Genomic DNA, 24277 nt, shown 5'->3' with positions numbered 1-24277 from the left:
TACTCTTTGAATTAACAAGTGCAGTTTCTTTCATTGAATGAATGCGTTTAGCATGTGGCGATGAATGAATGGCAAAAGATCTAGTCATTGAATTAACACAAGCAGTGAGTATCGTTGATTCACTAAATAAAAGAGTTAATTTATTTCGTTGAATCAATGAATACCGTTTGATGCATTGAATCAATTATTTGACTTTAATACAACAATGCAGTTTGTAAACTGTTAATTTAGAAACATTTAGTATACGACAGAATGTTTACTCGTCTAATTACAAATGCAGATTGTTCCATTGAATGAATGAATTATGTTTGAAACTTTAAATGATTGAGAGAAGTTCTACACATTGAATGAACATGTGCAGTTTGTTGCAGTGAATGAATGCGTTCAGCTGGTGGTATTGAATAAATGGCAAAAGATCTACTCATTGAATTAACACATGCCGTGTGTTTCTTTGAAATAAAGTGTGCAGTTTGTTTCACGAACTAAATGAATAAAGTTTGTTTCATTGACTGAATGATTTGTCTCTACTCATTGGAATAGCATGTTCAGTGTGTTTCAGTGAATGAATGATTGCCGGCTGATTCATTGAATGAATGAATGCTGTTGGATTCATTAAATAAATAAATTACGTTTGCTTCATTGAAACTATGAAAACCGTTTGAGCAATTGTTTCAATGATTGAAGATGGATTTATTGACTACATGAATGCAGTTAGTTTGATTGAATGAAAGTATTAATTTCAAGGTTTTGTATAAATGCGAGAAGCTCTTCCCGTTACATTAAAACGTGCAGTTAGTTTCATTGAATGTTTGAGTTAAGCTTGACACTATGAATGAATGAGAGAGCTCTCCTCTTTGAATTAACAAGTGCAGTCATTTTCATTGAATGAATGCATGCAGTTTGTTTCTTTGAATGAATCCGTTTAGGATGTGGCAATGAATGAATGACAAAATCTCCAATCATTGAATTAAAACATGCAGTGTGTTTCATTGAATGTAAGAGTGCCGTTTGATTCACTAAATAAAGGAGTTAATCAGTATTGTTCGTTAACTAAATGAGTAAAGTTTATTTCATTGACTGAATGAATTATCTCTACTCATTGGAATAGCACGACCAGTGTGTTTCATTGAATGAATGATTGCCGGCTCATTCATTGCATGAATGAATGCTGTTGGATTCATTAAATAAATAAATTACGTTTGCTTCATTGAATCTATGAAAACCGTTTGTTTCACTGAATCAATCATTGAAGTTGGATTTATTGACTATATGAATGCAGTTAGTTTTTTGATTGAATGAAAGCGTAAAGTTCGAGGTTTTGTATAAATTAGAGAAGCTCTTCTCGTTACATTCTAACGTGCAGTTTGTTCATTGAATGAATCTGTTAAGTTTAACACTATGAATGAAGGAGAGACGCTCTACTCTTTGAATTAACAAGTGCAGTTTCTTTCATTGAATGAATGCGTTTAGCATGTGGCGATGAATGAATGGCAAAAGATCTAGTCATTGAATTAACACAAGCAGTGAGTATCGTTGATTCACTAAATAAAAGAGTTAATTTATTTCGTTGAATCAATGAATACCGTTTGATGCATTGAATCAATTATTTGACTTTAATACAACGATGCAGTTTGTAAACTGTTAATTTAGAAACATTTAGTATACGACAGAATGTTTACTCGTCTAATTACAAATGCAGATTGTTCCATTGAATGAATGAATTATGTTTGAAACTTTAAATGATTGAGAGAAGTTCTACACATTGAATGAACATGTGCAGTTTGTTGCAGTGAATGAATGCGTTCAGCTGGTGGTATTGAATAAATGGCAAAAGATCTACTCATTGAATTAACACATGCCGTGTGTTTCTTTGAAATAAAGTGTGCAGTTTGTTTCACGAACTAAATGAATAAAGTTTGTTTCATTGACTGAATGATTTGTCTCTACTCATTGGAATAGCATGTTCAGTGTGTTTCAGTGAATGAATGATTGCCGGCTGATTCATTGAATGAATGAATGCTGTTGGATTCATTAAATAAATAAATTACGTTTGCTTCATTGAAACTATGAAAACCGTTTGAGCAATTGTTTCAATGATTGAAGATGGATTTATTGACTACATGAATGCAGTTAGTTTGATTGAATGAAAGTATTAATTTCAAGGTTTTGTATAAATGCGAGAAGCTCTTCCCGTTACATTAAAACGTGCAGTTAGTTTCATTGAATGTTTGAGTTAAGCTTGACACTATGAATGAATGAGAGAGCTCTCCTCTTTGAATTAACAAGTGCAGTCATTTTCATTGAATGAATGCATGCAGTTTGTTTCTTTGAATGAATCCGTTTAGCATGTGGCAATGAATGAATGACAAAATCTCCAACCATTGAATTAAAACATGCAGTGTGTTTCATTGAATGTAAGAGTGCCGTTTGATTCTCTAAATAAAGGAGTTAATCAGTATTGTTCGTTAACTAAATGAGTAAAGTTTGTTTCATTGACTGAATGAATTATCTCTCCTCATTGGAATAGCACGACCAGTGTGTTTCATTGAATGAATGATTGCCGGCTCATTCATTGCATGAATGAATGCTGTTGGATTCATTAAATAAATAAATTACGTTTGCTTCATTGAATCTATGAAAACCGTTTGTTTCACTGAATCAATCATTGAAGTTGGATTTATTGACTGTATGAATGCAGTTAGTTTGATTGAATGAAAGCGTAAAGTTCGAGGTTTTGTATAAATTAGAGAAGCTCTTCTCGTTACATTCTAACGTGCAGTTTGTTCATTGAATGAATCTGTTAAGTTTAACACTATGAATGAAGGAGAGACGCTCTACTCTTTGAATTAACAAGTGCAGTTTCTTTCATTGAATGAATGCGTTTAGCATGTGGCGATGAATGAATGGCAAAAGATCTAGTCATTGAATTAACACAAGCAGTGAGTATCGTTGATTCACTAAATAAAAGAGTTAATTTATTTCGTTGAATCAATGAATACCGTTTGATGCATTGAATCAATTATTTGACTTTAATACAACGATGCAGTTTGTAAACTGTTAATTTAGAAACATTTAGTATACGACAGAATGTTTACTCGTCTAATTACAAATGCAGATTGTTCCATTGAATGAATGAATTATGTTTGAAACTTTAAATGATTGAGAGAAGTTCTACACATTGAATGAACATGTGCAGTTTGTTGCAGTGAATGAATGCGTTCAGCTGGTGGTATTGAATAAATGGCAAAAGATCTACTCATTGAATTAACACATGCCGTGTGTTTCTTTGAAATAAAGTGTGCAGTTTGTTTCACGAACTAAATGAATAAAGTTTGTTTCATTGACTGAATGATTTGTCTCTACTCATTGGAATAGCATGTTCAGTGTGTTTCAGTGAATGAATGATTGCCGGCTGATTCATTGAATGAATGAATGCTGTTGGATTCATTAAATAAATAAATTACGTTTGCTTCATTGAAACTATGAAAACCGTTTGAGCAATTGTTTCAATGATTGAAGATGGATTTATTGACTACATGAATGCAGTTAGTTTGATTGAATGAAAGTATTAATTTCAAGGTTTTGTATAAATGCGAGAAGCTCTTCCCGTTACATTAAAACGTGCAGTTAGTTTCATTGAATGTTTGAGTTAAGCTTGACACTATGAATGAATGAGAGAGCTCTCCTCTTTGAATTAACAAGTGCAGTCATTTTCATTGAATGAATGCATGCAGTTTGTTTCTTTGAATGAATCCGTTTAGCATGTGGCAATGAATGAATGACAAAATCTCCAATCATTGAATTAAAACATGCAGTGTGTTTCATTGAATGTAAGAGTGCCGTTTGATTCACTAAATAAAGGAGTTAATCAGTATTGTTCGGAAACGAAATGAGTAAAGTTTGTTTCATTGACTGAATGAATTATCTCTACTCATTGGAATAGCACGACCAGTGTGTTTCATTGAATGAATGATTGCCGGCTCATTCATTGCATGAATGAATGCTGTTGGATTCATTAAATAAATAAATAAATTACGTTTGCTTCATTGAATCTATGAAAACCGTTTGTTTCACTGAATCAATCATTGAAGTTGGATTTATTGACTATATGAATGCAGTTAGTTTGATTGAATGAAAGCGTAAAGTTCGAGGTTTTGTATAAATTAGAGAAGCTCTTCTCGTTACATTCTAACGTGCAGTTTGTTCATTGAATGAATCTGTTAAGTTTAACACTATGAATGAAGGAGAGACGCTCTACTCTTTGAATTAACAAGTGCAGTTTCTTTCATTGAATGAATGCGTTTAGCATGTGGCGATGAATGAATGGCAAAAGATCTAGTCATTGAATTAACACAAGCAGTGAGTATCGTTGATTCACTAAATAAAAGAGTTAATTTATTTCGTTGAATCAATGAATACCGTTTGATGCATTGAATCAATTATTTGACTTTAATACAACAATGCAGTTTGTAAACTGTTAATTTAGAAACATTTAGTATACGACAGAATGTTTACTCGTCTAATTACAAATGCAGATTGTTCCATTGAATGAATGAATTATGTTTGAAACTTTAAATGATTGAGAGAAGTTCTACACATTGAATGAACATGTGCAGTTTGTTGCAGTGAATGAATGCGTTCAGCTGGTGGTATTGAATAAATGGCAAAAGATCTACTCATTGAATTAACACATGCCGTGTGTTTCTTTGAAATAAAGTGTGCAGTTTGTTTCACGAACTAAATGAATAAAGTTTGTTTCATTGACTGAATGATTTGTCTCTACTCATTGGAATAGCATGTTCAGTGTGTTTCAGTGAATGAATGATTGCCGGCTGATTCATTGAATGAATGAATGCTGTTGGATTCATTAAATAAATAAATTACGTTTGCTTCATTGAAACTATGAAAACCGTTTGAGCAATTGTTTCAATGATTGAAGATGGATTTATTGACTACATGAATGCAGTTAGTTTGATTGAATGAAAGTATTAATTTCAAGGTTTTGTATAAATGCGAGAAGCTCTTCCCGTTACATTAAAACGTGCAGTTAGTTTCATTGAATGTTTGAGTTAAGCTTGACACTATGAATGAATGAGAGAGCTCTCCTCTTTGAATTAACAAGTGCAGTCATTTTCATTGAATGAATGCATGCAGTTTGTTTCTTTGAATGAATCCGTTTAGGATGTGGCAATGAATGAATGACAAAATCTCCAATCATTGAATTAAAACATGCAGTGTGTTTCATTGAATGTAAGAGTGCCGTTTGATTCACTAAATAAAGGAGTTAATCAGTATTGTTCGTTAACTAAATGAGTAAAGTTTATTTCATTGACTGAATGAATTATCTCTACTCATTGGAATAGCACGACCAGTGTGTTTCATTGAATGAATGATTGCCGGCTCATTCATTGCATGAATGAATGCTGTTGGATTCATTAAATAAATAAATTACGTTTGCTTCATTGAATCTATGAAAACCGTTTGTTTCACTGAATCAATCATTGAAGTTGGATTTATTGACTATATGAATGCAGTTAGTTTTTTGATTGAATGAAAGCGTAAAGTTCGAGGTTTTGTATAAATTAGAGAAGCTCTTCTCGTTACATTCTAACGTGCAGTTTGTTCATTGAATGAATCTGTTAAGTTTAACACTATGAATGAAGGAGAGACGCTCTACTCTTTGAATTAACAAGTGCAGTTTCTTTCATTGAATGAATGCGTTTAGCATGTGGCGATGAATGAATGGCAAAAGATCTAGTCATTGAATTAACACAAGCAGTGAGTATCGTTGATTCACTAAATAAAAGAGTTAATTTATTTCGTTGAATCAATGAATACCGTTTGATGCATTGAATCAATTATTTGACTTTAATACAACGATGCAGTTTGTAAACTGTTAATTTAGAAACATTTAGTATACGACAGAATGTTTACTCGTCTAATTACAAATGCAGATTGTTCCATTGAATGAATGAATTATGTTTGAAACTTTAAATGATTGAGAGAAGTTCTACACATTGAATGAACATGTGCAGTTTGTTGCAGTGAATGAATGCGTTCAGCTGGTGGTATTGAATAAATGGCAAAAGATCTACTCATTGAATTAACACATGCCGTGTGTTTCTTTGAAATAAAGTGTGCAGTTTGTTTCACGAACTAAATGAATAAAGTTTGTTTCATTGACTGAATGATTTGTCTCTACTCATTGGAATAGCATGTTCAGTGTGTTTCAGTGAATGAATGATTGCCGGCTGATTCATTGAATGAATGAATGCTGTTGGATTCATTAAATAAATAAATTACGTTTGCTTCATTGAAACTATGAAAACCGTTTGAGCAATTGTTTCAATGATTGAAGATGGATTTATTGACTACATGAATGCAGTTAGTTTGATTGAATGAAAGTATTAATTTCAAGGTTTTGTATAAATGCGAGAAGCTCTTCCCGTTACATTAAAACGTGCAGTTAGTTTCATTGAATGTTTGAGTTAAGCTTGACACTATGAATGAATGAGAGAGCTCTCCTCTTTGAATTAACAAGTGCAGTCATTTTCATTGAATGAATGCATGCAGTTTGTTTCTTTGAATGAATCCGTTTAGCATGTGGCAATGAATGAATGACAAAATCTCCAATCATTGAATTAAAACATGCAGTGTGTTTCATTGAATGTAAGAGTGCCGTTTGATTCACTAAATAAAGGAGTTAATCAGTATTGTTCGTTAACTAAATGAGTAAAGTTTGTTTCATTGACTGAATGAATTATCTCTCCTCATTGGAATAGCACGACCAGTGTGTTTCATTGAATGAATGATTGCCGGCTCATTCATTGCATGAATGAATGCTGTTGGATTCATTAAATAAATAAATTACGTTTGCTTCATTGAATCTATGAAAACCGTTTGTTTCACTGAATCAATCATTGAAGTTGGATTTATTGACTGTATGAATGCAGTTAGTTTGATTGAATGAAAGCGTAAAGTTCGAGGTTTTGTATAAATTAGAGAAGCTCTTCTCGTTACATTCTAACGTGCAGTTTGTTCATTGAATGAATCTGTTAAGTTTAACACTATGAATGAAGGAGAGACGCTCTACTCTTTGAATTAACAAGTGCAGTTTCTTTCATTGAATGAATGCGTTTAGCATGTGGCGATGAATGAATGGCAAAAGATCTAGTCATTGAATTAACACAAGCAGTGAGTATCGTTGATTCACTAAATAAAAGAGTTAATTTATTTCGTTGAATCAATGAATACCGTTTGATGCATTGAATCAATTATTTGACTTTAATACAACGATGCAGTTTGTAAACTGTTAATTTAGAAACATTTAGTATACGACAGAATGTTTACTCGTCTAATTACAAATGCAGATTGTTCCATTGAATGAATGAATTATGTTTGAAACTTTAAATGATTGAGAGAAGTTCTACACATTGCATGAACATGTGCAGTTTGTTGCAGTGAATGAATGCGTTCAGCTGGTGGTATTGAATAAATGGCAAAAGATCTACTCATTGAATTAACACATGCCGTGTGTTTCTTTGAAATAAAGTGTGCAGTTTGTTTCACGAACTAAATGAATAAAGTTTGTTTCATTGACTGAATGATTTGTCTCTACTCATTGGAATAGCATGTTCAGTGTGTTTCAGTGAATGAATGATTGCCGGCTGATTCATTGAATGAATGAATGCTGTTGGATTCATTAAATAAATAAATTACGTTTGCTTCATTGAAACTATGAAAACCGTTTGAGCAATTGTTTCAATGATTGAAGATGGATTTATTGACTACATGAATGCAGTTAGTTTGATTGAATGAAAGTATTAATTTCAAGGTTTTGTATAAATGCGAGAAGCTCTTCCCGTTACATTAAAACGTGCAGTTAGTTTCATTGAATGTTTGAGTTAAGCTTGACACTATGAATGAATGAGAGAGCTCTCCTCTTTGAATTAACAAGTGCAGTCATTTTCATTGAATGAATGCATGCAGTTTGTTTCTTTGAATGAATCCGTTTAGCATGTGGCAATGAATGAATGACAAAATCTCCAATCATTGAATTAAAACATGCAGTGTGTTTCATTGAATGTAAGAGTGCCGTTCGATTCACTAAATAAAGGAGTTAATCAGTATTGTTCGTTAACTAAATGAGTAAAGTTTGTTTCATTGACTGAATGAATTATCTCTACTCATTGGAATAGCACGACCAGTGTGTTTCATTGAATGAATGATTGCCGGCTCATTCATTGCATGAATGAATGCTGTTGGATTCATTAAATAAATAAATTACGTTTGCTTCATTGAATCTATGAAAACCGTTTGTTTCACTGAATCAATCATTGAAGTTGGATTTATTGACTGTATGAATGCAGTTAGTTTGATTGAATGAAAGCGTAAAGTTCGAGGTTTTGTATAAATTAGAGAAGCTCTTCTCGTTACATTCTAACGTGCAGTTTGTTCATTGAATGAATCTGTTAAGTTTAACACTATGAATGAAGGAGAGACGCTCTACTCTTTGAATTAACAAGTGCAGTTTCTTTCATTGAATGAATGCGTTTAGCATGTGGCGATGAATGAATGGCAAAAGATCTAGTCATTGAATTAACACAAGCAGTGAGTATCGTTGATTCACTAAATAAAAGAGTTAATTTATTTCGTTGAATCAATGAATACCGTTTGATGCATTGAATCAATTATTTGACTTTAATACAACGATGCAGTTTGTAAACTGTTAATTTAGAAACATTTAGTATACGACAGAATGTTTACTCGTCTAATTACAAATGCAGATTGTTCCATTGAATGAATGAATTATGTTTGAAACTTTAAATGATTGAGAGAAGTTCTACACATTGAATGAACATGTGCAGTTTGTTGCAGTGAATGAATGCGTTCAGCTGGTGGTATTGAATAAATGGCAAAAGATCTACTCATTGAATTAACACATGCCGTGTGTTTCTTTGAAATAAAGTGTGCAGTTTGTTTCACGAACTAAATGAATAAAGTTTGTTTCATTGACTGAATGATTTGTCTCTACTCATTGGAATAGCATGTTCAGTGTGTTTCAGTGAATGAATGATTGCCGGCTGATTCATTGAATGAATGAATGCTGTTGGATTCATTAAATAAATAAATTACGTTTGCTTCATTGAAACTATGAAAACCGTTTGAGCAATTGTTTCAATGATTGAAGATGGATTTATTGACTAATGAATGCAGTTAGTTTGATTGAATGAAAGTATTAATTTCAAGGTTTTGTATAAATGCGAGAAGCTCTTCCCGTTACATTAAAACGTGCAGTTAGTTTCATTGAATGTTTGAGTTAAGCTTGACACTATGAATGAATGAGAGAGCTCTCCTCTTTGAATTAACAAGTGCAGTCATTTTCATGGAATGAATGCATGCAGTTTGTTTCTTTGAATGAATCCGGTTAGCATGTGGCAATCAATGAATGACAAAATCTCCAATCATTGAATTAAAACATGCAGTGTGTTTCATTGAATGTAAGAGTGCCGTTTGATTCACTAAATAAAGGAGTTAATCAGTATTGTTCGTTAACTAAATGAGTAAAGTTTGTTTCATTGACTGAATGAATTATCTCTACTCATTGGAATAGCACGACCAGTGTGTTTCATTGAATGAATGATTGCCGGCTCATTCATTGCATGAATGAATGCTGTTGGATTCATTAAATAAATAAATTACGTTTGCTTCATTGAATCTATGAAAACCGTTTGTTTCACTGAATCAATCATTGAAGTTGGATTTATTGACTGTATGAATGCAGTTAGTTTGATTGAATGAAAGCGTAAAGTTCGAGGTTTTGTATAAATTAGAGAAGCTCTTCTCGTTACATTCTAACGTGCAGTTTGTTCATTGAATGAATCTGTTAAGTTTAACACTATGAATGAAGGAGAGACGCTCTACTCTTTGAATTAACAAGTGCAGTTTCTTTCATTGAATGAATGCGTTTAGCATGTGGCGATGAATGAATGGCAAAAGATCTAGTCATTGAATTAACACAAGCAGTGAGTATCGTTGATTCACTAAATAAAAGAGTTAATTTATTTCGTTGAATCAATGAATACCGTTTGATGCATTGAATCAATTATTTGACTTTAATACAACGATGCAGTTTGTAAACTGTTAATTTAGAAACATTTAGTATACGACAGAATGTTTACTCGTCTAATTACAAATGCAGATTGTTCCATTGAATGAATGAATTATGTTTGAAACTTTAAATGATTGAGAGAAGTTCTACACATTGAATGAACATGTGCAGTTTGTTGCAGTGAATGAATGCGTTCAGCTGGTGGTATTGAATAAATGGCAAAAGATCTACTCATTGAATTAACACATGCCGTGTGTTTCTTTGAAATAAAGTGTGCAGTTTGTTTCACGAACTAAATGAATAAAGTTTGTTTCATTGACTGAATGATTTGTCTCTACTCATTGGAATAGCATGTTCAGTGTGTTTCAGTGAATGAATGATTGCCGGCTGATTCATTGAATGAATGAATGCTGTTGGATTCATTAAATAAATAAATTACGTTTGCTTCATTGAAACTATGAAAACCGTTTGAGCAATTGTTTCAATGATTGAAGATGGATTTATTGACTAATGAATGCAGTTAGTTTGATTGAATGAAAGTATTAATTTCAAGGTTTTGTATAAATGCGAGAAGCTCTTCCCGTTACATTAAAACGTGCAGTTAGTTTCATTGAATGTTTGAGTTAAGCTTGACACTCTGAATGAATGAGAGAGCTCTCCTCTTTGAATTAACAAGTGCAGTCATTTTCATGGAATGAATGCATGCAGTTTGTTTCTTTGAATGAATCCGTTTAGCATGTGGCATTGAATGAATGACAAAATCTCCAATCATTGAATTAAAACATGCAGTGTGTTTCATTGAATGTAAGAGTGCCGTTTGATTCACTAAATAAAGGAGTTAATCAGTATTGTTCGTTAACTAAATGAGTAAAGTTTGTTTCATTGACTGAATGAATTATCTCTACTCATTGGAATAGCACGACCAGTGTGTTTCATTGAATGAATGATTGCCGGCTCATTCATTGCATGAATGAATGCTGTTGGATTCATTAAATAAATAAATTACGTTTGCTTCATTGAATCTATGAAAACCGTTTGTTTCACTGAATCAATCATTGAAGTTGGATTTATTGACTATATGAATGCAGTTAGTTTGATTGAATGAAAGCGTAAAGTTCGAGGTTTTGTATAAATTAGAGAAGCTCTTCTCGTTACATTCTAACGTGCAGTTTGTTCATTGAATGAATCTGTTAAGTTTAACACTATGAATGAAGGAGAGACGCTCTACTCTTTGAATTAACAAGTGCAGTTTCTTTCATTGAATGAATGCGTTTAGCATGTGGCGATGAATGAATGGCAAAAGATCTAGTCATTGAATGAACACAAGCAGTGAGTATCGTTGATTCACTAAATAAAAGAGTTAATTTATTTCGTTGAATCAATGAATACCGTTTGATGCATTGAATCAATTATTTGACTTTAATACAACGATGCAGTTTGTAAACTGTTAATTTAGAAACATTTAGTATACGACAGAAAGTTTACTCGTCTAATTACAAATGCAGATTGTTCCATTGAATGAATGAATTATGTTTGAAGCTTTAAATGATTGAGAGAAGTTCTACACATTGAATGAACATGTGCAGTTTGTTGCAGTGAATGAATGCGTTCAGCTGGTGGTATTGAATAAATGGCAAAAGATCTACTCATTGAATTAACACATGCCGTGTGTTTCTTTGAAATAAAGTGTGCAGTTTGTTTCACGAACTAAATGAATAAAGTTTGTTTCATTGACTGAATGATTTGTCTCTACTCATTGGAATAGCATGTTCAGTGTGTTTCATTGAATGAATGATTGCCGGCTCATTCATTGCATGAATGAATGCTGTTGGATTCATTAAATAAATAAATTACGTTTGCTTCATTGAATCTATGAAAACCGTTTGTTTCACTGAATCAATCATTGAAGTTGAATTTATTGACTATATGAATGCAGTTAGTTTGATTGAATGAAAGCGTAAAGTTCGAGGTTTTGTATAAATTAGAGAAGCTCTTCCCGTTACATTAAAACGTGCAGTTTGTTCATTGAATGAATCTGTTAAGTTTAACACTATGAATGAAGGAGAGACGCTCTACTCTTTGAATTAACAAGTGCAGTTTCTTTCATTGAATGAATGCGTTTAGCATGTGGCGATGAATGAATGGCAAAAGATCTAGTCATTGAATTAACACAAGCAGTGAGTATCGTTGATTCACTAAATAAAAGAGTTAATTTATTTCGTTGAATCAATGAATACCGTTTGATGCATTGAATCAATTATTTGACTTTAATACAACGATGCAGTTTGTAAACTGTTAATTTAGAAACATTTAGTATACGACAGAATGTTTACTCGTCTAATTACAAATGCAGATTGTTCCATTGAATGAATGAATTATGTTTGAAACTTTAAATGATTGAGAGAAGTTCTACACATTGAATGAACATGTGCAGTTTGTTGCAGTGAATGAATGCGTTCAGCTGGTGGTATTGAATAAATGGCAAAAGACCTACTCATTGAATTAACACATGCCGTGTGTTTCTTTGAAATAAAGTGTGCAGTTTGTTTCACGAACTAAATGAATAAAGTTTGTTTCATTGACTGAATGATTTGTCTCTACTCATTGGAATAGCATGTTCAGTGTGTTTCAGTGAATGAATGATTGCCGGCTGATTCATTGAATGAATGAATGCTGTTGGATTCATTAAATAAATAAATTACGTTTGCTTCATTGAAACTATGAAAACCGTTTGAGCAATTGTTTCAATGATTGAAGATGGATTTATTGACTACATGAATGCAGTTAGTTTGATTGAATGAAAGTATTAATTTCAAGGTTGGTATAAATGCGAGAAGCTCTTCCCGTTACATTAAAATGTGCAGTTAGTTTCATTGAATGTTTGAGTTAAGCTTGACACTATGAATGAATGAGAGAGCTCTCCTCTTTGAATTAACAAGTGCAGTCATTTTCATGGAATGAATGCATGCAGTTTGTTTCTTTGAATGAATCCGGTTAGCATGTGGCAATCAATGAATGACAAAATCTCCAATCATTGAATTAAAACATGCAGTGTGTTTCATTGAATGTAAGAGTGCCGTTTGATTCACTAAATAAAGGAGTTAATCAGTATTGTTCGTTAACTAAATGAGTAAAGTTTGTTTCATTGACTGAATGAATTATCTCTACTCATTGGAATAGCACGACCAGTGTGTTTCATTGAATGAATGATTGCCGGCTCATTCATTGCATGAATGAATGCTGTTGGATTCATTAAATAAATAAATTACGTTTGCTTCATTGAATCTATGAAAACCGTTTGTTTCACTGAATCAATCATTGAAGTTGGATTTATTGACTATATGAATGCAGTTAGTTTGATTGAATGAAAGCGTAAAGTTCGAGGTTTTGTATAAATTAGAGAAGCTCTTCACGTTACATTCTAACGTGCAGTTTGTTCATTGAATGAATCTGTTAAGTTTAACACTATGAATGAAGGAGAGACGCTCTACTCTTTGAATTAACAAGTGCAGTTTCTTTCATTGAATGAATGCGTTTAGCATGTGGCGATGAATGAATTGCAAAAGATCTAGTCATTGAATGAACACAAGCAGTGAGTATCGTTGATTCACTAAATAAAAGAGTTAATTTATTTCGTTGAATCAATGAATACCGTTTGATGCATTGAATCAATTATTTGACTTTAATACAACGATGCAGTTTGTCAACTGTTAATTTAGAAACATTTAGTATACGACAGAATGTTTACTCGTCTAATTACAAATGCAGATTGTTCCATTGAATGAATGAATTATGTTTGAAACTTTAAATGATTGAGAGAAGTTCTACACATTGAATGAACATGTGCAGTTTGTTGCAGTGAATGAATGCGTTCAGCTGGTGGTATTGAGTAAATGGCTAAAGATCTACTCATTGAATTAACACATGCCGTGTGTTTCTTTGAAGTAAAGTGTGCAGTTTGTTTCACGAACTAAATGAATAAAGTTTGTTTCATTGACTGAATGATTTGTCTCTACTCATTGGAATAGCATGTTCAGTGTGTTTCAGTGAATGAATGATTGCCGGCTGATTCATTGAATGAATGAATGCTGTTGGATTCATTAAATAAATAAATTACGTTTGCTTCATTGAAACTATGAAAACCGTTTGAGCAATTGTTTCAATGATTAAAGATGGATTTATTGACTACATGAATGCAGTTAGTTTGATTGAATGAAAGTATTAATTTCAAGGTTTGTATAAATGCGAGAAGCTCTTCCCGTTACATTAAAACGTGCAGTTAGTTTCATTGAATGTTTGAGTTAAGCTTGACACTATGAATGAATGAGACAGCTCTCCTCTTTGAATTAACAAGTGCAGTCATTTTCATGGAATGAATGCATGAATGAATGAGACAGCTCTCCTCTTTGAATTAACAAGTGCAGTCATTTTCATGGAATGAATGCATGCATGTTTCTTTGAATGAATCCGTTTAGCATGTGGCAATGAATGAATGACAAAATCTCCAATCATTGAATTAAAACATGCAGTGTGTTTCATTGAATGTAAGAGTGCCGTTTGATTCACTAAATAAAGGAGTTAATCAGTATTGTTCGTTAACTAAATGAGTAAAGTTTGTTTCATTGACTGAATGAATTATCTCTACTCATTGGAATAGCACGACCAGTGTGTTTCATTGAATGAATGATTGCCGGCTCATTCATTGCATGAATGAATGCTGTTGGATTCATTAAATAAATAAATTACGTTTGCTTCATTGAATCTATGAAAACCGTTTGTTTCACTGAATCAATCATTGAAGTTGGATTTATTGACTATATGAATGCAGTTAGTTTGATTGAATGAAAGCGTAAAGTTCGAGGTTTTGTATAAATTAGAGAAGCTCTTCTCGTTACATTCTAACGTGCAGTTTGTTCATTGAATGAATCTGTTAAGTTTAACACTATGAATGAAGGAGAGACGCTCTACTCTTTGAATTAACAAGTGCAGTTTCTTTCATTGAATGAATGCGTTTAGCATGTGGCGATGAATGAATGGCAAAAGATCTAGTCATTGAATTAACACAAGCAGTGAGTATCGTTGATTCACTAAATAAAAGAGTTAATTTATTTCGTTGAATCAATGAATACCGTTTGATGCATTGAATCAATTATTTGACTTTAATACAACGATGCAGTTTGTAAACTGTTAATTTAGAAACATTTAGTATACGACAGAAAGTTTACTCGTCTAATTACAAATGCAGATTGTTCCATTGAATGAATGAATTATGTTTGAAGCTTTAAATGATTGAGAGAAGTTCTACACATTGAATGAACATGTGCAGTTTGTTGCAGTGAATGAATGCGTTCAGCTGGAGGTATTGAATAAATGGCAAAAGATCTACTCATTGAATTAACACATGCCGTGTGTTTCTTTGAAATAAAGTGTGCAGTTTGTTTCACGAACTAAATGAATAAAGTTTGTTTCATTGACTGAATGATTTGTCTCTACTCATTGGAATAGCATGTTCAGTGTGTTTCATTGAATGAATGATTGCCGGCTCATTCATTGCATGAATGAATGCTGTTGGATTCATTAAATAAATAAATTACGTTTGCTTCATTGAATCTATGAAAACCGTTTGTTTTACTGAATCAATCATTGAAGTTGGATTTATTGACTATATGAATGCAGTTAGTTTGATTGAATGAAAGCGTAAAGTTCGAGGTTTTGTATAAATTAGAGAAGCTCTTCCCGTTACATTAAAACGTGCAGTTTGTTCATTGAATGAATCTGTTAAGTTTAACACTATGAATGAAGGAGAGACGCTCTACTCTTTGAATTAACAAGTGCAGTTTCTTTCATTGAATGAATGCGTTTAGCATGTGGCGATGAATGAATGGCAAAAGATCTAGTCATTGAATTAACACAAGCAGTGAGTATCGTTGATTCACTTAATAAAAGAGTTAATTTATTTCGTTGAATCAATGAATACCGTTTGATGCATTGAATCAATTATTTGACTTTAATACAACGATGCAGTTTGTCAACTGTTAATTTAGAAACATTTAGTATACGACAGAATGTTTACTCGTCTAATTACAAATGCAGATTGTTCCATTGAATGAATGAATTATGTTTGAAACTTTAAATGATTGAGAGAAGTTCTACACATTGAATGAACATGTGCAGTTTGTTGCAGTGAATGAATGCGTTCAGCTGGTGGTATTGAATAAATGGCAAAAGATCTACTCATTGAATTAACACATGCCGTGTGTTTCTTTGAAATAAAGTGTGCAGTTTGTTTCACGAACTAAATGAATAAAGTTTGTTTCATTGACTGAATGATTTGTCTCTACTCATTGGAATAGCATGTTCAGTGTGTTTCAGTGAATGAATGATTGCCGGCTGATTCATTGAATGAATGAATGCTGTTGGATTCATTAAATAAATAAATTACGTTTGCTTCATTGAAACTATGAAAACCGTTTGAGCAATTGTTTCAATGATTGAAGATGGATTTATTGACTACATGAATGCAGTTAGTTTGATTGAATGAAAGTATTAATTTCAAGGTTTGTATAAATGCGAGAAGCTCTTCCCGTTACATTAAAACGTGCAGTTAGTTTCATTGAATGTTTGAGTTAAGCTTGACACTATGAATGAATGAGACAGCTCTCCTCTTTGAATTAACAAGTGCAGTCATTTTCATGGAATGAATGCATGCAGTTTGTTTCTTTGAATGAATCCGGTTAGCATGTGGCAATCAATGAATGACAAAATCTCCAATCATTGAATTAAAACATGCAGTGTGTTTCATTGAATGTAAGAGTGCCGTTTGATTCACTAAATAAAGGAGTTAATCAGTATTGTTCGTTAACTAAATGAGTAAAGTTTGTTTCATTGACTGAATGAATTATCTCTACTCATTGGAATAGCACGACCAGTGTGTTTCATTGAATGAATGATTGCCGGCTCATTCATTGCATGAATGAATGCTGTTGGATTCATTAAATAAATAAATTACGTTTGCTTCATTGAATCTATGAAAACCGTTTGTTTCACTGAATCAATCATTGAAGTTGGATTTATTGACTATATGAATGCAGTTAGTTTGATTGAATGAAAGCGTAAAGTTCGAGGTTTTGTATAAATTAGAGAAGCTCTTCACGTTACATTCTAACGTGCAGTTTGTTCATTGAATGAATCTGTTAAGTTTAACACTATGAATGAAGGAGAGACGCTCTACTCTTTGAATTAACAAGTGCAGTTTCTTTCATTGAATGAATGCGTTTAGCATGTGGCGATGAATGAATTGCAAAAGATCGAGTCATTGAATGAACACAAGCAGTGAGTATCGTTGATTCACTAAATAAAAGAGTTAATTTATTTCGTTGAATCAATGAATACCGTTTGATGCATTGAATCAATTATTTGACTTTAATACAACGATGCAGTTTGTCAACTGTTAATTTAGAAACATTTAGTATACGACAGAATGTTTACTCGTCTAATTACAAATGCAGATTGGTCCATTGAATGAATGAATTATGTTTGAAACTTTAAATGATTGAGAGAAGTTCTACACATTGAATGAACATGTGCAGTTTGTTGCAGTGAATGAATGCGTTCAGCTGGTGGTATTGAGTAAATGGCAAAAGATCTACTCATTGAATTAACACATGCCGTGTGTTTCTTTGAAATAAAGTGTGCAGTTTGTTTCACGAACTAAATGAATAAAGTTTGTTTCATTGACTGAATGATTTGTCTCTACTCATTGGAATAGCATGTTCAGTGTGTTTCAGTGAATGAATGATTGCCGGCTGATTCATTGAATGAATGAATGCTGTTGGATTCATTAAATAAATAAATTACGTTTGCTTCATTGAAACTATGAAAACCGTTTGAGCAATTGTTTCAATGATTGAAGATGGATTTATTGACTACATGAATGCAGTTAGTTTGATTGAATGAAAGTATTAATTTCAAGGTTTGTATAAATGCGAGAAGCTCTTCCCGTTACATTAAAACGTGCAGTTAGTTTCATTGAATGTTTGAGTTAAGCTTGACACTATGAATGAATGAGAGAGCTCTCCTCTTTGAATTAACAAGTGCAGTCATTTTCATTGAATGAATGCATGCAGTTTGTTTCTTTGAATGAATCCGTTTAGCATGTGGCAATGAATGAATGACAAAATCTCCAATCATTGAATTAAAACATGCAGTGTGTTTCATTGAATGTAAGAGTGCCGTTTGATTCACTAAATAAAGGAGTTAATCAGTATTGTTCGTTAACTAAATGAGTAAAGTTTGTTTCATTGAATTATCTCTACTCATTGGAATAGCACGACCAGTGTGTTTCATTGAATGAATGATTGCCGGCTCATTCATTGCATGAATGAATGCTGTTGGATTCATTAAATAAATAAATTACGTTTGCTTCATTGAATCTATGAAAACCGTTTGTTTCACTGAATCAATCATTGAAGTTGGATTTATTGACTATATGAATGCAGTTAGTTTGATTGAATGAAAGCGTAAAGTTCGAGGTTTTGTATAAATTAGAGAAGCTCTTCTCGTTACATTCTAACGTGCAGTTTGTTCATTGAATGAATCTGTTAAGTTTAACACTATGAATGAAGGAGAGACGCTCTACTCTTTGAATTAACAAGTGCAGTTTCTTTCATTGAATGAATGCGTTTAGCATGTGGCGATGAATGAATGGCAAAAGATCTAGTCATTGAATTAACACAAGCAGTGAGTATCGTTGATTCACTAAATAAAAGAGTTAATTTATTTCGTTGAATCAATGAATACCGTTTGATGCATTGAATCAATTATTTGACTTTAATACAACGATGCAGTTTGTAAACTGTTAATTTAGAAACATTTAGTATACGACAGAATGTTTACTCGTCTAATTACAAATGCAGATTGTTCCATTGAATGAATGAATTATGTTTGAAACTTTAAATGATTGAGAGAAGTTCTACACATTGAATGAACATGTGCAGTTTGTTGCAGTGAATGAATGCGTTCAGCTGGTGGTATTGAATAAATGGCAAAAGATCTACTCATTGAATTAACACATGCCGTGTGTTTCTTTGAAATAAAGTGTGCAGTTTGTTTCACGAACTAAATGAATAAAGTTTGTTTCATTGACTGAATGATTTGTCTCTACTCATTGGAATAGCATGTTCAGTGTGTTTCAGTGAATGAATGATTGCCGGCTGATTCATTGAATGAATGAATGCTGTTGGATTCATTAAATAAATAAATTACGTTTGCTTCATTGAAACTATGAAAACCGTTTGAGCAATTGTTTCAATGATTGAAGATGGATTTATTGACTACATGAATGCAGTTAGTTTGATTGAATGAAAGTATTAATTTCAAGGTTTTCTATAAATGCGAGAAGCTCTTCCCGTTACATTAAAACGTGCAGTTAGTTTCATTGAATGTTTGAGTTAAGCTTGACACTATGAATGAATGAGAGAGCTCTCCTCTTTGAATTAACAAGTGCAGTCATTTTCATTGAATGAATGCATGCAGTTTCTTTCTTTCAATGAATCCGTTTAGCATGTGGCAATGAATAAATGACAAAATCTCCAATCATTGAATTAAAACATGCAGTGTGTTTCATTGAATGTAAGAGTGCCGTTTGATTCACTAAATAAAGGAGTTAATCAGTATTGTTCGTTAACTAAATGAGTAAAGTTTGTTTCATTGACTGAATGAATTATCTCTACTCATTGGAATAGCACGACCAGTGTGTTTCATTGAATGAATGATTGCCGGCTCATTCATTGCATGAATGAATGCTGTTGGATTCATTAAATAAATAAATTACGTTTGCTTCATTGAATCTATGAAAACCGTTTGTTTCACTGAATCAATCATTGAAGTTGGATTTATTGACTATATGAATGCAGTTAGTTTGATTGAATGAAAGCGTAAAGTTCGAGGTTTTGTATAAATTAGAGAAGCTCTTCTCGTTACATTCTAACGTGCAGTTTGTTCATTGAATGAATCTGTTAAGTTTAACACGATGAATGAAGGAGAGACGCTCTACTCTTTGAATTAACAAGTGCAGTTTCTTTCATTGAATGAATGCGTTTAGCATGTGGCGATGAATGAATTGCAAAAGATCTAGTCATTGAATTAACACAAGCAGTGAGTATCGTTGATTCACTAAATAAAAGAGTTAATTTATTTCGTTGAATCAATGAATACCGTTTGATGCATTGAATCAATTATTTGACTTTAATACAACGATGCAGTTTGTAAACTGTTAATTTAGAAACATTTAGTATACGACAGAATGTTTACTCGTCTAATTACAAATGCAGATTGTTCCATTGAATGAATGAATTATGTTTGAAACTTTAAATGATTGAGAGAAGTTCTACACATTGAATGAACATGTGCAGTTTGTTGCAGTGAATGAATGCGTTCAGCTGGTGGTATTGAATAAATGGCAAAAGATCTACTCATTGAATTAACACATGCCGTGTGTTTCTTTGAAATAAAGTGTGCAGTTTGTTTCACGAACTAAATGAATAAAGTTTGTTTCATTGACTGAATGATTTGTCTCTACTCATTGGAATAGCATGTTCAGTGTGTTTCAGTGAATGAATGATTGCCGGCTGATTCATTGAATGAATGAATGCTGTTGGATTCATTAAATAAATAAATTACGTTTGCTTCATTGAAACTATGAAAACCGTTTGAGCAATTGTTTCAATGATTGAAGATGGATTTATTGACTACATGAATGCAGTTAGTTTGATTGAATGAAAGTATTAATTTCAAGGTTTTCTATAAATGCGAGAAGCTCTTCCCGTTACATTAAAACGTGCAGTTAGTTTCATTGAATGTTTGAGTTAAGCTTGACACTATGAATGAATGAGAGAGCTCTCCTCTTTGAATTAACAAGTGCAGTCATTTTCATTGAATGAATGCATGCAGTTTCTTTCTTTCAATGAATCCGTTTAGCATGTGGCAATGAATAAATGACAAAATCTCCAATCATTGAATTAAAACATGCAGTGTGTTTCATTGAATGTAAGAGTGCCGTTTGATTCACTAAATAAAGGAGTTAATCAGTATTGTTCGTTAACTAAATGAGTAAAGTTTGTTTCATTGACTGAATGAATTATCTCTACTCATTGGAATAGCACGACCAGTGTGTTTCATTGAATGAATGATTGCCGGCTCATTCATTGCATGAATGAATGCTGTTGGATTCATTAAATAAATAAATTACGTTTGCTTCATTGAATCTATGAAAACCGTTTGTTTCACTGAATCAATCATTGAAGTTGGATTTATTGACTATATGAATGCAGTTAGTTTGATTGAATGAAAGCGTAAAGTTCGAGGTTTTGTATAAATTAGAGAAGCTCTTCTCGTTACATTCTAACGTGCAGTTTGTTCATTGAATGAATCTGTTAAGTTTAACACTATGAATGAAGGAGAGACGCTCTACTCTTTGAATTAACAAGTGCAGTTTCTTTCATTGAATGAATGCGTTTAGCATGTGGCGATGAATGAATTGCAAAAGATCTAGTCATTGAATTAACACAAGCAGTGAGTATCGTTGATTCACTAAATAAAAGAGTTAATTTATTTCGTTGAATCAATGAATACCGTTTGATGCATTGAATCAATTATTTGACTTTAATACAACGATGCAGTTTGTAAACTGTTAATTTAGAAACATTTAGTATACGACAGAATGTTTACTCGTCTAATTACAAATGCAGATTGTTCCATTGAATGAATGAATTATGTTTGAAACTTTAAATGATTGAGAGAAGTTCTACACATTGAATGAACATGTGCAGTTTGTTGCAGTGAATGAATGCGTTCAGCTGGTGGTATTGAATAAATGGCAAAAGATCTACTCATTGAATTAACACATGCCGTGTGTTTCTTTGAAATAAAGTGTGCAGTTTGTTTCACGAACTAAATGAATAAAGTTTGTTTCATTGACTGAATGATTTGTCTCTACTCATTGGAATAGCATGTTCAGTGTGTTTCAGTGAATGAATGATTGCCGGCTGATTCATTGAATGAATGAATGCTGTTGGATTCATTAAATAAATAAATTACGTTTGCTTCATTGAAACTATGAAAACCGTTTGAGCAATTGTTTCAATGATTGAAGATGGATTTATTGACTACATGAATGCAGTTAGTTTGATTGAATGCAAGTATTAATTTCAAGGTTTTGTATAAATGCGAGAAGCTCTTCCCGTTACATTAAAACGTGCAGTTAGTTTCATTGAATGTTTGAGTTAAGCTTGACACTATGAATGAATGAGAGAGCTCTCCTCTTTGAATTAACAAGTGCAGTCATTTTCATTGAATGAATGCATGCAGTTTGTTTCTTTGAATGAATCCGTTTCGGATGTGGCAATGAATGAATGACAAAATCTCCAATCATTGAATTAAAACATGCAGTGTGTTTCATTGAATGTAAGAGTGCCGTTTGATTCACTAAATAAAGGAGTTAATCAGTATTGTTCGTTAACTAAATGAGTAAAGTTTGTTTCATTGACTGAATGAATTATCTCTACTCATTGGAATAGCACGACCAGTGTGTTTCATTGAATGAATGATTGCCGGCTCATTCATTGCATGAATGAATGCTGTTGGATTCATTAAATAAATAAATTACGTTTGCTTCATTGAATCTATGAAAACCGTTTGTTTCACTGAATCAATCATTGAAGTTGGATTTATTGACTATATGAATGCAGTTAGTTTGATTGAATGAAAGCGTAAAGTTCGAGGTTTTGTATAAATTAGAGAAGCTCTTCTCGTTACATTCTAACGTGCAATTTGTTCATTGAACGAATCTGTTAAGTTTAACACTATGTTTGAAGGAGAGACGCTCTACTCTTTGAATTAACAAGTGCAGTTTCTTTCATTGAATGAATGCGTTTAGCATGTGGCGATGAATGAATGGCAAAAGATCTAGTCATTGAATTAACACAAGCAGTGAGTATCGTTGATTCACTAAATAAAAGAGTTAATTTATTTCGTTGAATCAATGAATACCGTTTGATGCATTGAATCAATTATTTGACTTTAATACAACGATGCAGTTTGTAAACTGTTAATTTAGAAACATTTAGTATACGACAAAATTTGTTTACTCGTCTAATTACAAATGCAGATTGTTCCATTGAATGAATGAATTATGTTTGAAACTTTAAATGATTGAGAGAAGTTCTACACATTGAATGAACATGTGCAGTTTGTTGCAGTGAATGAATGCGTTCAGCTGGTGGTATTGAATAAATGGCAAAAGATCTACTCATTGAATTAACACATGCCGTGTGTTTCTTTGAAATAAAGTGTGCAGTTTGTTTCACGAACTAAATGAATAAAGTTTGTTTCATTGACTGAATGATTTGTCTCTACTCATTGGAATAGCATGTTCAGTGTGTTTCAGTGAATGAATGATTGCCGGCTGATTCATTGAATGAATGAATGCTGTTGGATTCATTAAATAAATAAATTACGTTTGCTTCATTGAAACTATGAAAACCGTTTGAGCAATTGTTTCAATGATTGAAGATGGATTTATTGACTACATGAATGCAGTTAGTTTGATTGAATGAAAGTATTAATTTCAAGGTTTTGTATAAATGCGAGAAGCTCTTCCCGTTACATTAAAACGTGCAGTTAGTTTCATTGAATGTTTGAGTTAAGCTTGACACTATGAATGAATGAGAGAGCTCTCCTCTTTGAATTAACAAGTGCAGTCATTTTTATTGAATGAATGCATGCAGTTTGTTTCTTTGAATGAATCCGTTTAGCATGTGGCAATGAATGAATGACAAAATCTCCAATCATTGAATTAAAACATGCAGTGTGTTTCATTGAATGTAAGAGTGCCGTTTGATTCACTAAATAAAGGAGTTAATCAGTATTGTTCGTTAACTAAATGAATAAAGTTTGTTTCATTGACTGAATGAATTATCTCTACTCATTGGAATAGCACGACCAGTGTGTTTCATTGAATGAATGATTGCCGGCTCATTCATTGCATGAATGAATGCTGTTGGATTCATTAAATAAATAAATTACGTTTGCTTCATTGAATCTATGAAAACCGTTTGTTTCACTGAATCAATCATTGAAGTTGGATTTATTGACTATATGAATGCAGTT

Source organism: Chiloscyllium plagiosum, unplaced genomic scaffold (assembly GCF_037043375.1).
Source record: "Chiloscyllium plagiosum isolate Xiang-an unplaced genomic scaffold, Cpla_swu_hap1 HiC_scaffold_18, whole genome shotgun sequence".
NCBI classification, from domain to species: domain Eukaryota; kingdom Metazoa; phylum Chordata; class Chondrichthyes; order Orectolobiformes; family Hemiscylliidae; genus Chiloscyllium; species Chiloscyllium plagiosum.
This window is presented reverse-complemented; position numbering follows the sequence as displayed.